We start from the raw sequence: 12,494 nt of genomic DNA on the forward strand, positions 1-12,494 counted from the left end.
AAAATATAAATGGTCGAGAATATCCAACCCAAGCATTGTCCAAATCGACAGACTAACCCAAGTGAAATACACGTGTGTAGATTTTGGCAAGGGCTAAATCTAGCATCTTTAAAAAGTTCAGTAAGCATAGTTTGAGATCCTGAAACCAAAACCGCGAGTGTGGTGCATCTCTAAACGCGTGAGAACTTACTAGAGTCTGCCATTATTAAAAAGCATGGGGAATGACTTGAACACACTACTAAAGCACTATTAATATCGTGGCTTCATTTTAAAGCTTGTCTCATATTCCATCGGCCCTTGCTGGTTTATTTTTTATTTAATATTATCGACATGTCACTAAAACAGATTATGACGCCTTCCCTGGCCGCAAGAAGAAGAACCCTAGTGAGAGTATATAAGGAATGCTAGGAAAATTTCCTACCATTTCTCTGCGTTACTTACAATAGAAGCCCCGTGCGTCCCATCATGACTTTTTATTTGTTATTATTTTTTGTTATAAATACTAATTCATTAATAATTTGTTACGTAAGTTTATAAATGGTACTAATAAATATGTTAGAAAGAAAAACAAAGCTGAAACGCAATAATATTAGTAGATATAGAACTTTTGTAAAGTTCTTTCTTGTATCGTTACCGCAGTTGTAGGAAATGTTCCTTTCCATCAGGGAAATGAATGAGCCTGTGGTGGTAAATCAGGCAAAGCTTTTCCCAAGTTATTATACCAATCGAGTTGTGCATCTCTTTACAATCTTACTACAAAGTATTGTTCATATATGTGAAAACTAATCTATGTTTTTAGTCATGTTCTTACTGCAAAAAAGCCGTTGCTCTGGCCGTTGATACGTAAAAAAACTTTTACCATTGTGTACATTCCTTAAATTTCATACTTATCTAGAGGTAAATACGGAAAGATCGTTTCAAAATGTTTTTAACAAGCGTTGAAGGGTCTTAATTCTTGCAAAAAATGGAATTTTCATGAACATCGCCATATTTTAGGTAGTATTACCAGGAGCCATAATCGGGGACGGAGACCTTAAGCGCGCGCCATTTCTAGTCCCTATAATATGGGACAATTTTTCTATTTTTAGAACAAATTGCGCCATCTCGTGCGGCACACGCGCGTACATGCTGCGAGGATTTTTGCGGATGTAGCGCGGGGAAATGGCATCCGAAATTCCCGAAATGTTTGATGCTTTTGGCCCACAACTCAATACTTTCCTGTCTGTTGGAATTTTGCTTCAGCGTTTTTGTCGTAAGCTGCTCCAGTTTGAGTGAAGTAAGACAGTGTCAAATTTAGTTATGTACCGCTTTATATCACTGACCAAGTTGTGTTCCGCAGCTTCTTTTACAAGGGCTCCAAATTACTCCACTCTAAGTTTCACATATGTTGAAGATTAACAGCTTTTCAAAAACACAGCAAAAAACTAGTTGGATATATTTGGATATAGCAGCGTTCCAGGACTTCAAAGTTTCCCTCCTCTTGCCACACGCTTAATTGCGAGGATTTCACCAGAGTCTATCTCGACCGAACAGTAAAAAAAAAAATAATTGCAAGTTTGAAATTCGCCTGAATCGTAAGCAACGCTTGATGTTTTATTAAGGCCCAATAAGTGACAATAAAGTTTATGTCTGTAGATGCTGCTCAGTTTTGGTTGTGTAAGAATCCAATAAATTGACTGTTGTCGATGAATAAGAGCGCCGGCCGATGCCTGGTTCAGTCAGTAAAACATGACAAATTTAACTTCCCCACTTTCGAGTGAAAACGTACATCGAACTCAGGTATCTCTAGTTTTTAAATATGTCCTTGTCTATTTTATTTTCGTAGTGTAAAATTTCACTATGTTAAAGAAACACTCCTGATGTTAGTACCCTTTTGGCGTTGGTGAAAATTGTTGCAGCATCTCGGCACAAAAGACAGCGAAAGAAATCTTTGTCAAGATTTGTTGACAATTGAAAACACCGACTCGGACTTGAAAGTGCACGCGCTGCACTATGCAAATGAGTTACTTGTACGCGTCAGACTTTCCTTTCAAAAACTTTTGCAACTCGCCAAGCAAACAGAAGCAATAAGAAACTATCAAAACAGGGTTTGGTTATGATTAAGCATTGTCTGGGAAACTCACAAATTAACTCGATACCAGAGTATAGAGTTTTCTTGCATAACTTTTCTCTATAGAACAAGTGCAAAAGCTTACGCGTACAACTAGCACGAGCATTCATTCACAGCGCGAAATCGAAGTCATACTTTCGACCCTAAAAAACTCACCTTTTCCATTAGCTCAGAGCATAAAACTACATATAAGAGCCCTGGTTCTTATTCCCTGCCTTATTCCCTGCCATCGCTGTGAAAAATCAGCAAGAGGATCTCGCAACTCTCACCATTTGATCACGCAACGTGATAACATCCACGCGAAAGCCCCCGACATGTGCGTGGATCCGCGCGGATATATGACGTCAGGATGGCGTAATTTGTTCTAAAAATAGAAAAATTGTCCCATATCTTAGGTGCGCGCGGATCTCAAGACTTACGGTCTCCGTCCCCGATTATGGCTCCTGGTATTACTTTAACTCTTCCTCGTACGAAAAGTTCAAAAAAAATTTAAAACGGCTCATTTTGGAGCCATTCCAAACGCCCCTTTTCAGAGCTACCACAAGAAGACTTAATCTTCGTTTGCTTTGATTCTTTTGTCATTGTTTTGTCGATGGAAATAATATCCATCTTGTTTTTACCCTTGTCAGAGTAAGTAACATACAAGCCTGGCCTCGACTACCTTTTAGAATGTTTTCTCCCGTGTACTTTTGCTCGAATGATCAGCGCTTTGCCCGAAAACTTTCAAAACTGTAAGAAACTGGAGGGGCTGCAGTCCCGCCCCATCCTCCCCACCCCCTCTACCCCGGCCGCACGCCCGTGGTAAAGCGCTTTTGTTGATGGTCTTGTAGGCAATGATGAAAAAGTTGCTTATGCGAAAAATTACCTCACTCAATTCAAGACTAGAGCACAAAAGCCATACCCTATTTGAGACCAAACCGGCTACAAAACCATACCGGAGTACCCCATGGGGACGGGGGAGCCTCTCGGCTCAGCACTATTGATCCATGGAAACAGCCAAGGTTAGCGCGACAGATTGTTATACGGATCGTGGATTCCGGTTATAACGTTTCGCTTGAGTGCCTCTGATCTCGTGATCATTGCAGACTCTGATCTTTTCAGACAACAGCCATCTGCTAGGGGAGGATCGGGGAGCGGTTTTCCATTGTATTGCTGGACGTGATTATAGAAGGTTAGTATATTACTTTAGATGAAAACACTAAGCTAAAAGAGGCCACTGGTTATTAAAAGAACATTTTGCTACTGAGAATACTTCAGTTCGCGTGACTGTACGGAATCACTGTTTTGCCAATCACTCGACAGTAGGATTCTAATTCAAGTTACTAAGTAGGTGTTCGTTCTATATAGGAATATATCTCTTGTTCATGGCCACAGTGGTACATTTATGATGACTGCCGATCTATTGCATACGTCAAAGTGACTGATTCTGGTTCCAGGAGAAGCTTTAACATTTCAGGTAAGCAGAATGAGTGAAATTAAATTATCAAACGTAAGCACATTTTAGACATTTTAGGAACGAGCAAAATTTGGCGCGTTCATACAAGCAACAAAGATGAGAAAACCTTACTCATTTCTGAACTTGTGGTTAATTGTTTAATAGTTTTTAATTGAATGTCAATTAATTTGTTACCTAGGTATCTTTCATAACCAGCACTTCAGTTCCAAGTTTATAAAACTCGAGACACGTAAGTATTCACAGAACTGAAAGCGGAAAATCTAGCCTATTTCTACGTTTCGCAAGCATTGATCATGAACGACTCAGTTGCCCTAGACAAACTCATCAGCGTTTGTCAGGGAACAATTTCATCGCTAGGGGTAGAATCATTAGTTCAATTACCAGCAAACTTTAGCGACATCAGATCAACCTAAACTCGTGATTTCATTTGTATTTTTTCCGGTGAACGCATAAGTTTACTTTACAACAAAAGCTGAGGGCCACATAAACTTGAAGATACTTGATTGTTAGATTAATTACAGATTGAAGACACATATATGATCTGCTGTTGTGATTTATAATCGAGTTCTTTATCTTAGTTTATGGTACATTACTTCCTTCAACCGGGGATTATTTACAATTAATCAGTAATCAGTATTTACTAGCGAGCAGTAAGTTTAGCATTTTACTTGATAGTAATCAGTATTGCTGTCTTTTTGCCTGGCTCAAGTTGTAAAGGTTTCTCTTGACGCAACTGCGATAAACCCAGCGCGAAAAAGCAAATCTTTCTTATGGGTTAACTTTAAAGTTTAAATTTTGGATCTCATTGCTGCTTTGTTAGCATCAATTCTTTCAATTTTGACTAAAAGCAAATGTAATCAGTAAATGTTTCGTCGATTTGAGCCAACCTGTTTCTTTCTACAGATGTATAAACTCCTTGGTGACTGACACTGGCTCGTTTTCAAGTGAGTTAACAAAACAACTGCATGACCATAGATCCTCTCTGCAAGGTAAGAAAATTGTGCCGGAAAAATATCTGATATGTGCATTCTAGTCTGTGTAATTAAAAGGTTATATTCAGCAGTGTTTCTCTGCATAATATATCTGTTGGTCTAAAACAACAAAGTTAGAAAGCTTTTGCTTCCTTACTTTTCTCAATTTGTTGTAGACACCAATCTTTCGAACACTTCATTTACCGCAGTGTATGTTTGTTATTACCGGCCAATAACATGATCCTGTTATTTGATTCTGTACTCTGTGACTTCATTTATATTCAAAAAAGTTTTAGCTGTTTCAGTGAGCCATACAAGACTAAGCAAAAACAATAGCCTCACTGTAGCGCGGAAAGCTTCAACGCTGAAGGCATAAACAAGCAAGCAGTTATCACGCACATTCGAAAGAGTAACTTGCAAAATCAAATGCGATAGACAATGTTTGTAGCCAATTTCCACAGACTCCATTACACAACGGATATATCTAGACGGAAAATATAATTAGCTAGCGTTTTTTATGTATTTACCGGTTATCAGCAATGATCAGAAAAAGCCGCTTTAATTAAACAGTCGATATTCACTGGTGGATTATATTCTTATCATGCCTGGCATATTAATGCAGGTTAATATGATGTGAGGATTTGGATTTTTAGTCATTATTATGTCATTTTTTCTACCTAATGTTTTTACCGTGTGTAAATAATGATTAAAGATTAAAGATTAAAGACGGAACGACTGATGTCCTTGGTGAAAGTTAAGAAGCTAGATTGAAATGTTAGCAGATACAATTTCCTTGTAAGGAATTATTCTCTTGTGCTTTCGAGCCATAAACCCAATGCGAAAAAGCACATCTTTCTTAATTTTGATCTCAATATTAATTTGCTGCTTAATTTATTTGTTCGTAGCGAGATAAGTGTTTTATATGTTACCTAAGAGATTTAAGAGCCCACCTGTTGTTTCTATAAACAGTTGTTACTTCTTGGTGACTGACTTACACATTGTCGTTTTCAAGACTGAGAATTCAAAACAACTGCACAACTACAGAACTTCTTTTTAAGGTAAGAAAATTATGGAAAGAAAATTTAATATGTGAATTCTAGTCTGTGTGATTTAAATAGGTTACTATAGTTAGCAGTGTTTGTCTGCATATGTATGGGGCTAAAACAACAACGTTGGATTGTTTTACTCGCTTGCTTTTGACAATTTGTTGGAGAAAACAATTCGTCAAAAACTTGATTTGCTATGCTTGTCAACTGGCCAATAAAATAATCCTGTTTTGTGATTCTCTACTAGTGCGACTTAATTTATTTATGTTCAAAAGAGTTGTGGCTGTTTCAGTGAACCATACAAGACTATTAAGCAACAACAATGGTTTCGCTGTAGTGCGCCGAAGGCGTCAACGCTAAAGATATCAACAGATAAGCCGTAATTATCACGCACATTTATAAGAATAACTTGCAAAATGTGATATTCACAACACTACGAAATAATACTGAATCAGAGCTTACTTAAGATGATTTATTAAGCCACAGGGAGAAATCGAATTGCCCAGTTGCAATGAATATATGTGCTTTAATAGACTGATGATAGTTGTAAGACAATTGATCCAGTGGATTTCATTTTCACATGACAATTTTCTTGTTGTAGAAATACTAAACCAAAGATGGCTATTTACTTGAAATTATGCGTAAATTAGAGACAACCCGTTCATTTCTACAGTTGTATTAACTCCTTCAGGTGACTGACTGATACTGTGTCATTTAAAACGGATTTTAAAAAAAACTCCACTACTTCAGAACTTCTCTTAAGGTAAGAAAATTGTGAAAACAAAAATTCTTATATCACATGTATTCAGTAGTTTGTGTGATTATTACTGCAGGTTTTATTTAGAGTTGTTTGTCTGCATTATGTTAATTGGTCTAAAACAATAAAGGCGGAAAGCTTTTAACTTGCTTGCTTTTCTCAATTTGGATACCTTTCTTAAACAAAGTTGTGTTTTTGATGTATTACTCTTTGACTTTCGCTATATTCAACACAGTTCTAAACTATCTTATAACATAACTAAAGCAAAGCGCGCGCTCTGATTGGTTAATTTGGCGTCTACTATTTGCCCATGGGTGTATGCTGCTGACGTGTGTGCCAATGTTTACAAAGCAAATCTTTTGACAGACATTGTTTCCAAAGTAATGGCCGACGTTCTTCTGCCAGAAATGCGAAACTGTCTTCACAGTTGTCTGAGGATGAAACTTTATCGAGTTACTGGCGTGCACTCGGTTGTCATGAATGAATTTTCGCGCGCTTGTTTTCTCTTGTCGTGTAAGACTACACGAACATTTTTTTGTGATGTAGCTCAATAAAAGGACTTCTGTTGTTCCAATGACTCAATGTTATGTTATAAAACAAATGGTAAACGCCATAGCGTGCTCTATTGAGTTATGGATGCACTTGGAAGGTTTGCTAAGCACTCAAGAAGCTAGAGTCGCACGAGGCTATCGCCTCGTGCGACTCGTACGCTTCTTTCGTGCTTGGCAACCTCCCGCGTGCATCCATAACTCAATAGTGCACGCTATGGCGTTTACCATTTGTTAATTTAATGAGACAATTACAAGACTAAGCAAAGGCAATTTTAAGCTTCACTGTTTAAGCACAGAAAGCTTTAACGCTAACGATATAAACAGACCAGCAGTTATCAAGTGTATTTGAAAGACTGTAACTTGCAAACTGCGATAGAAAGAGTTTGTAACCAATCTCCCTATTTAGACTTCATTACACAACGAATGTATCCGGACAGACGTGAGGAGAAAAATTGCAGCTCAAGCTTTTTTATGTACATTCGTGGTGAATTATCGGTGATCAGTCATGGTCACTGCAGGCTTAAAGGATTCGGTGTTCACTTGTGCATTACATCCTCCTTATCATGCCTGTTTGCCAGACAATTGTATGTTGAATCTTCGGCTTTGTATTAAACCCATTATTATCATGTTCGTTTTAAAGTTCCGTGCTTAAATGTTACAGGCAAATGAGTTTTATTTACTTGTTTTCCTTATTCTTAATGGTCTATATACTTTTATTGGTGACAGTGGGGCAGGTTAAGTTGATGTGAGGTCTTTGAAGTTGACACGAGAAGAAGGACAGCATTTCCTGAAAGATGGTGCATAAATAACTTTCAGTTTGTTCAACGACTTCATTAGCACTTCTGATCAATCGTATGCCCGCGCAGCTGTAGACATGGATGAAATTTGTCCTCTCCAATCCTCAAAGGAAGCTGTACCCGGAACAAGTACATGTAAGTATCAATTTGTATTATTTTTAATTAATGTTTGCTCATAATAGTTGTTTTAGATTTTATTGGGGATCTGAGTGGCCATCAAGGAGAGTCACAAGTAGTAATATGCACAAGGATTTGGAAGGGAAAGAGGTATTTCAAGTAAGATTTCCATATGTCCCCAACAGAAAAAAATTATTCAATTATTTAAAGGGACAGTATCATGAGCTGCACATCAGTGTGAAATTGATGTTTCATATTGGCTAAAATATTTGCTTTTAGAGGGTATTTTTAATGAAAATTTTTTAATTTTGTAGCCAAGGGAAAGGAGATTTATCAAAACTAAGTTTTTTCTAGGTCTGTTTGAGTTTTTCAAAAATAACTTAAAACGACGTGCCGCGTTTCTGGCCTGTCGGATCGCAGCGTGATCAAGACAAGTTCCTAAATTCACCAGTGCTAACCGACTCATGTAAGTAAATTTTTTTCTCCACTTACATCTCCACAGATTTCTAAGTTAAAAGCGCCATTTGAAAGCTAGCCGTGAATGTTAATTTCTCAGTACGTAATGATTTAGCGGCCACGATACATTAAACAGCTAAAAATCATGCTGTATTTCACCCTACTTTCCGTTGAATTATAACACGATCCATTTATCTTTCAACTTCACGGGGCTAACCAACTCCTGTAAAGAATTTTTTCTCCATAACGTCTTCGAAAATTGCTAAGTTAATTTACCCCATTTGAAAGCTAAGTTAGTGCAGATTCCGCAGTATGTTAAGATTTAGAGGCCAATTGATACAATAAATAGCCAAAAACGCATACCGTCCTAAACCAAAATTACCATAAAATTGCAACACAATCCATGCATCTTTCAAACGTTCGTTTATAAATAATTTTTTCCGTGTTCAATATGTCAGTAGCAAGCTAAGTAAACTTCTTAAGAAAATTATGATTTGGTGGTAAAGATGCACTGAGTAACTCAACTGGGCAAGGTACATTTACAGCGTAGTCTCCACTTGTCGACACCATTGTGAATTTCGCACATGAGATTGAGAATTGATTGTCGTCGGACGTTTTCAAATTCTGGATTGAAAGCTCGCACATGCGCAACTTATTGTTACTGTCCCTTTTAATGTATCTTTTGTTTATTTCTTTGTTTACCGGTACTGTATTTTCTTATTGAGGTTTTCTAATTATCTTGAGAGTTAAGCAAGATATCCCGCCATGCTAATAGGCCCTTATGCAGCGGAGATCACGTGACCCAATTTTCCCTGAAAACAATCTATATTACGGAGTATAACTTAAAGATTGCCAGAAATGGAAAGAGCGCATCGAAAATACCAAAATGGCCAAGTTTGAGGCCCCTGGGATTAAAGAGTAAGTTTATCCGACAGTTTGAATTTTCGAAAAATTTAGAGGATCTGTATGGAAAATGGTGCTGGAGAGCAAGGCCTTGCTCTCCAACAACTTTTTCCATACAAATCTTCTAACTTTTTAAAATTCAGACCGTCATAAAATCTCATGTTTTAATAACGGGCCCTCAAACTTGGCCATTTTGATAATTTCGACATGCTTTTTCCATTTCTGGCATTCTTTCAGTTATAAATTGTTTAAGCAAGCGACCGGAACGATGATCCTGCTGGTATACGTTGGATCAATAGTGATCTAATCGGCTTTACATATAAACTGAAGAATACAAAAGCAAAAACCGACACAACGTAGAATGATTTTTTGAAGGTGTACTATATTTCGGCTGGCCAGACCAGCCTTCTAACCGAGACTCTATCCGTAAGGCCAGGGAAGCTTTTTTGATTCAAAAAGGCAGAACAATTGATCCTAATGGTCTGAACATCCGCGAAGAATTGTTTCCATTTGTTTTCTTTTATTATGTTCTTTTATCATGTTATTTTATTTTACCGTATGCTTATCTTCAATTTACACTATCAATTACTTTTGCGTATTTCCGGTATCACGTAAATATCGGCTACATAAAAACACGCACCAATGTAAAATCTTCCATTGTACCTTAAGAAGGCTGGTCTGGCCAGCCGAAATATAGTACACCTTCAAAAAACCATTCTACGTTGTGTCGGATTTTGCTTTTGTATTCTTCATTTCAGTTATAGCCCATAATTTTATGAAAAATAGGTCATGTGATGGTTTAGCTGCAATTTAAGGGCCTATTATGTAAATCGGAAGATAGGAAATATCTAAACTAATGTGTTACAGTTAACATCGCTAGTTATCTGAAGGTTGAAACAATTTCTTGGTTTTTATTGTATTAATTGCTGGTTTTCAGTGTCAAGCAATTCAAAATAGATCAAAATAAAAATCAAAACCGGTCAATAGATAAAGTCCAGAATCTGGGAAATGAAAGAAGGTAAATGTGCAAAGACTCTCGCCAAAATTCTGGTAACAGCAATTTTTCTCCTGCGAGATATGCGGAGAAATTTTTTACCCAAATTTATAGAGATTTGTATGGAGACGCCATGCTGGTGTCCATCCGTATGGGCACCAGCATGGCGGCCGGAAACCAACAGAAACATCTGTCAGTGAGTTTTGCTACAAAAGCGTAAATGTATCCCTCGGGGAACTCTAAAACATTGAAATAATATTTTTTCTAAGACATGAACTGTTCAGATAGCCAAGTTCCCCCGAAATAAGTCACCTTTTTAACCATCATGGCAGCTCTCTAGGCCGTCATGTAAATGCCGCGTCACGCAAAACCTTAGAAATTCAAGCGTAGTGTATCACAAAACCAAGAACCCATTCGGAGCGAAAATTTGTATGAATATTAGTTTTCAGCTGCTCTTATACATCAATTAACTAAAATCTCAGAGAGATCAATAGTTTTGTAGTTCGAATTTTGGTGACGTGATGTGAAAACCAGCTATAGTTACGATGTATGTTGTTGCATGATGTGGATGTTGTTCAGCGTTTGGGTCAATACTTTAGCAAGCTAAGGTGTTATTGATATTAAAGCTACAGTAGGACTGATACTGGACAGGTTATAATTGAAGGTGAAAAAAGAAAATTCTTTATTTAGACTGACAAATTTCTCTTGGCTAAAAAGCTACCTCTCTGGAAGCCCACTATTAAGAGGCCCTGCGCCTAAGAAACGACCGATGATTTCCGGCTAAAAAATAAAATCGGCCGATTTTTATCTCCCAAGCAGAGGTTACCGAATACTATTTAAAAATGAATTTCTTTTGTTTCAGTTTCGCTTTAAACCAAAAATATCGAGCCACAAACTTTTTCCGTCTGATAGCAGCAAAATCAGGCCGAAAATAAGTCCCCGCAAAAAAACTGTTCAGAAATTACTATCGCAACGCAAAATAATGAGAAAACTACACAGTGTTGAAGAAAAAGGCCTTTTAATGCAATATCATTCGATAAACATCAAAAAACTGCCGAAGCGATTAAAAAATAAAGTTTCAAATAATGCATACTAAATTAGATGGAGCGTCGGAGCTGATTTTAAAATAATTATTTCTCAAAAGTTCAACGCTTTTGAAAGCAGTCACAGTGATGAATCAGACATTGGAGGGATATACATCACGTTTCTGGAAAAACATTTTTCGGCCAAGGTATATTGACTTTGTACAAAGCGTTCAAAGTTACCGTATTTACTGTTATCCTGCTACTTCGGCGAAGCACTTCTCTTTTGCCAATACGGCCGTGGATAGCGTGGTAAACGCCACTTTAAACCTTGCTAGGCATTCAAAGACCATCCTAAGTAGAAGGACGTAGAATTAAGAGAGAAAGGAAGATGAAAAATACGCAGAAAAAGAAAATAAAAACTCGAAATTACCATCTGCTAACGAAAGTTGAATCTGGAAAATGTCGTGGCGTGACAGCGGCCATTGACGTCATTTGTCACGTCAAGTCGTAAGAGCGTGGGAAAACGAGTCTGCAATGTCCTTCGCGTGGTCAGCGGCTAGGGATCCAGTCGTGACCCCATAACTCAGATCACGCTGCGGCCAAAACGGTGTGGCGGTTGGGAAAGTATTTCTTTTTCAGTGACCATCATTTGTGAAAAATAACATAACATTGTTCCACTAAACGTTTTCTGGCCGGGAAAAATTGTTTTCCTATTTGTGCGTTGCGATAGTAATTTCTGAACAGTTTTTTGCGGGGGCTTATTTTCGGCCTGATTTTGCTGCTATCAGACGGAAAAAGTTTGTGGCTCGATATTTTTGGTTTAAAGCGAAACTTAAACAAAAGAAATCCATTTTTAAATAGTATTCGGTAACCTCTGCTTGGGAGATAAAAATCGGCCGATTTTATTTTTTAGCCGGAAATCATCGGTCGTTTCTTAGGCGCAGGGCCTCTTAAGGTTACTTCGCACTTTCAAGGGCACAAAAAAGCGTTTTTTCTTTTATTTGACAAAATTTAGGTCAGTCAATTTATCTAAAGTTTACAAAACAAAAATAATAAAAATCTCAAAAAGAGACTGAGTTATTTAGGAAAAACGTATTTTCAAATAAAGTTAATAAACCAGGGAGGTGTCATAATCTCTTAAATGGACGAAACCGCCAAGGGAATTTTCGCGGCAAACGCTTATCTTGGAGCTCGTGATTCATGTTATTTGGTATTGTTTATATCGCGTATTTGTTCTTTTGCCTTAAGCTAATTTGCCCGTTTTAGTGTCTTTCTCTTCAGTGCGACAGCGAGATAGAAAACGTGTTGCAA

General features: G+C 37.5%; 1 long non-coding RNA gene across 1 annotated transcript; it reads right to left on the minus strand.

Annotated features, from left to right (window-relative positions):
• Positions 1-11,159: 11,159 nt before the first annotated feature.
• Positions 11,160-12,171, minus strand: LOC149109735 (uncharacterized). The gene is made up of 2 exons (XR_016208563.1): positions 11,614-12,171; positions 11,160-11,534 (listed from the first exon to the last, which is right to left on the minus strand). It is a non-coding gene; the product is annotated as an uncharacterized LOC149109735 (long non-coding RNA).
• Positions 12,172-12,494: the final 323 nt, after the last annotated feature.

Source organism: Orbicella faveolata, unplaced genomic scaffold, assembly GCF_042242905.1.
Source record: "Orbicella faveolata isolate gen_17 unplaced genomic scaffold, um_ofav_v1 contig_25, whole genome shotgun sequence".
NCBI classification, from domain to species: Eukaryota; Metazoa; Cnidaria; class Anthozoa; order Scleractinia; family Merulinidae; genus Orbicella; species Orbicella faveolata.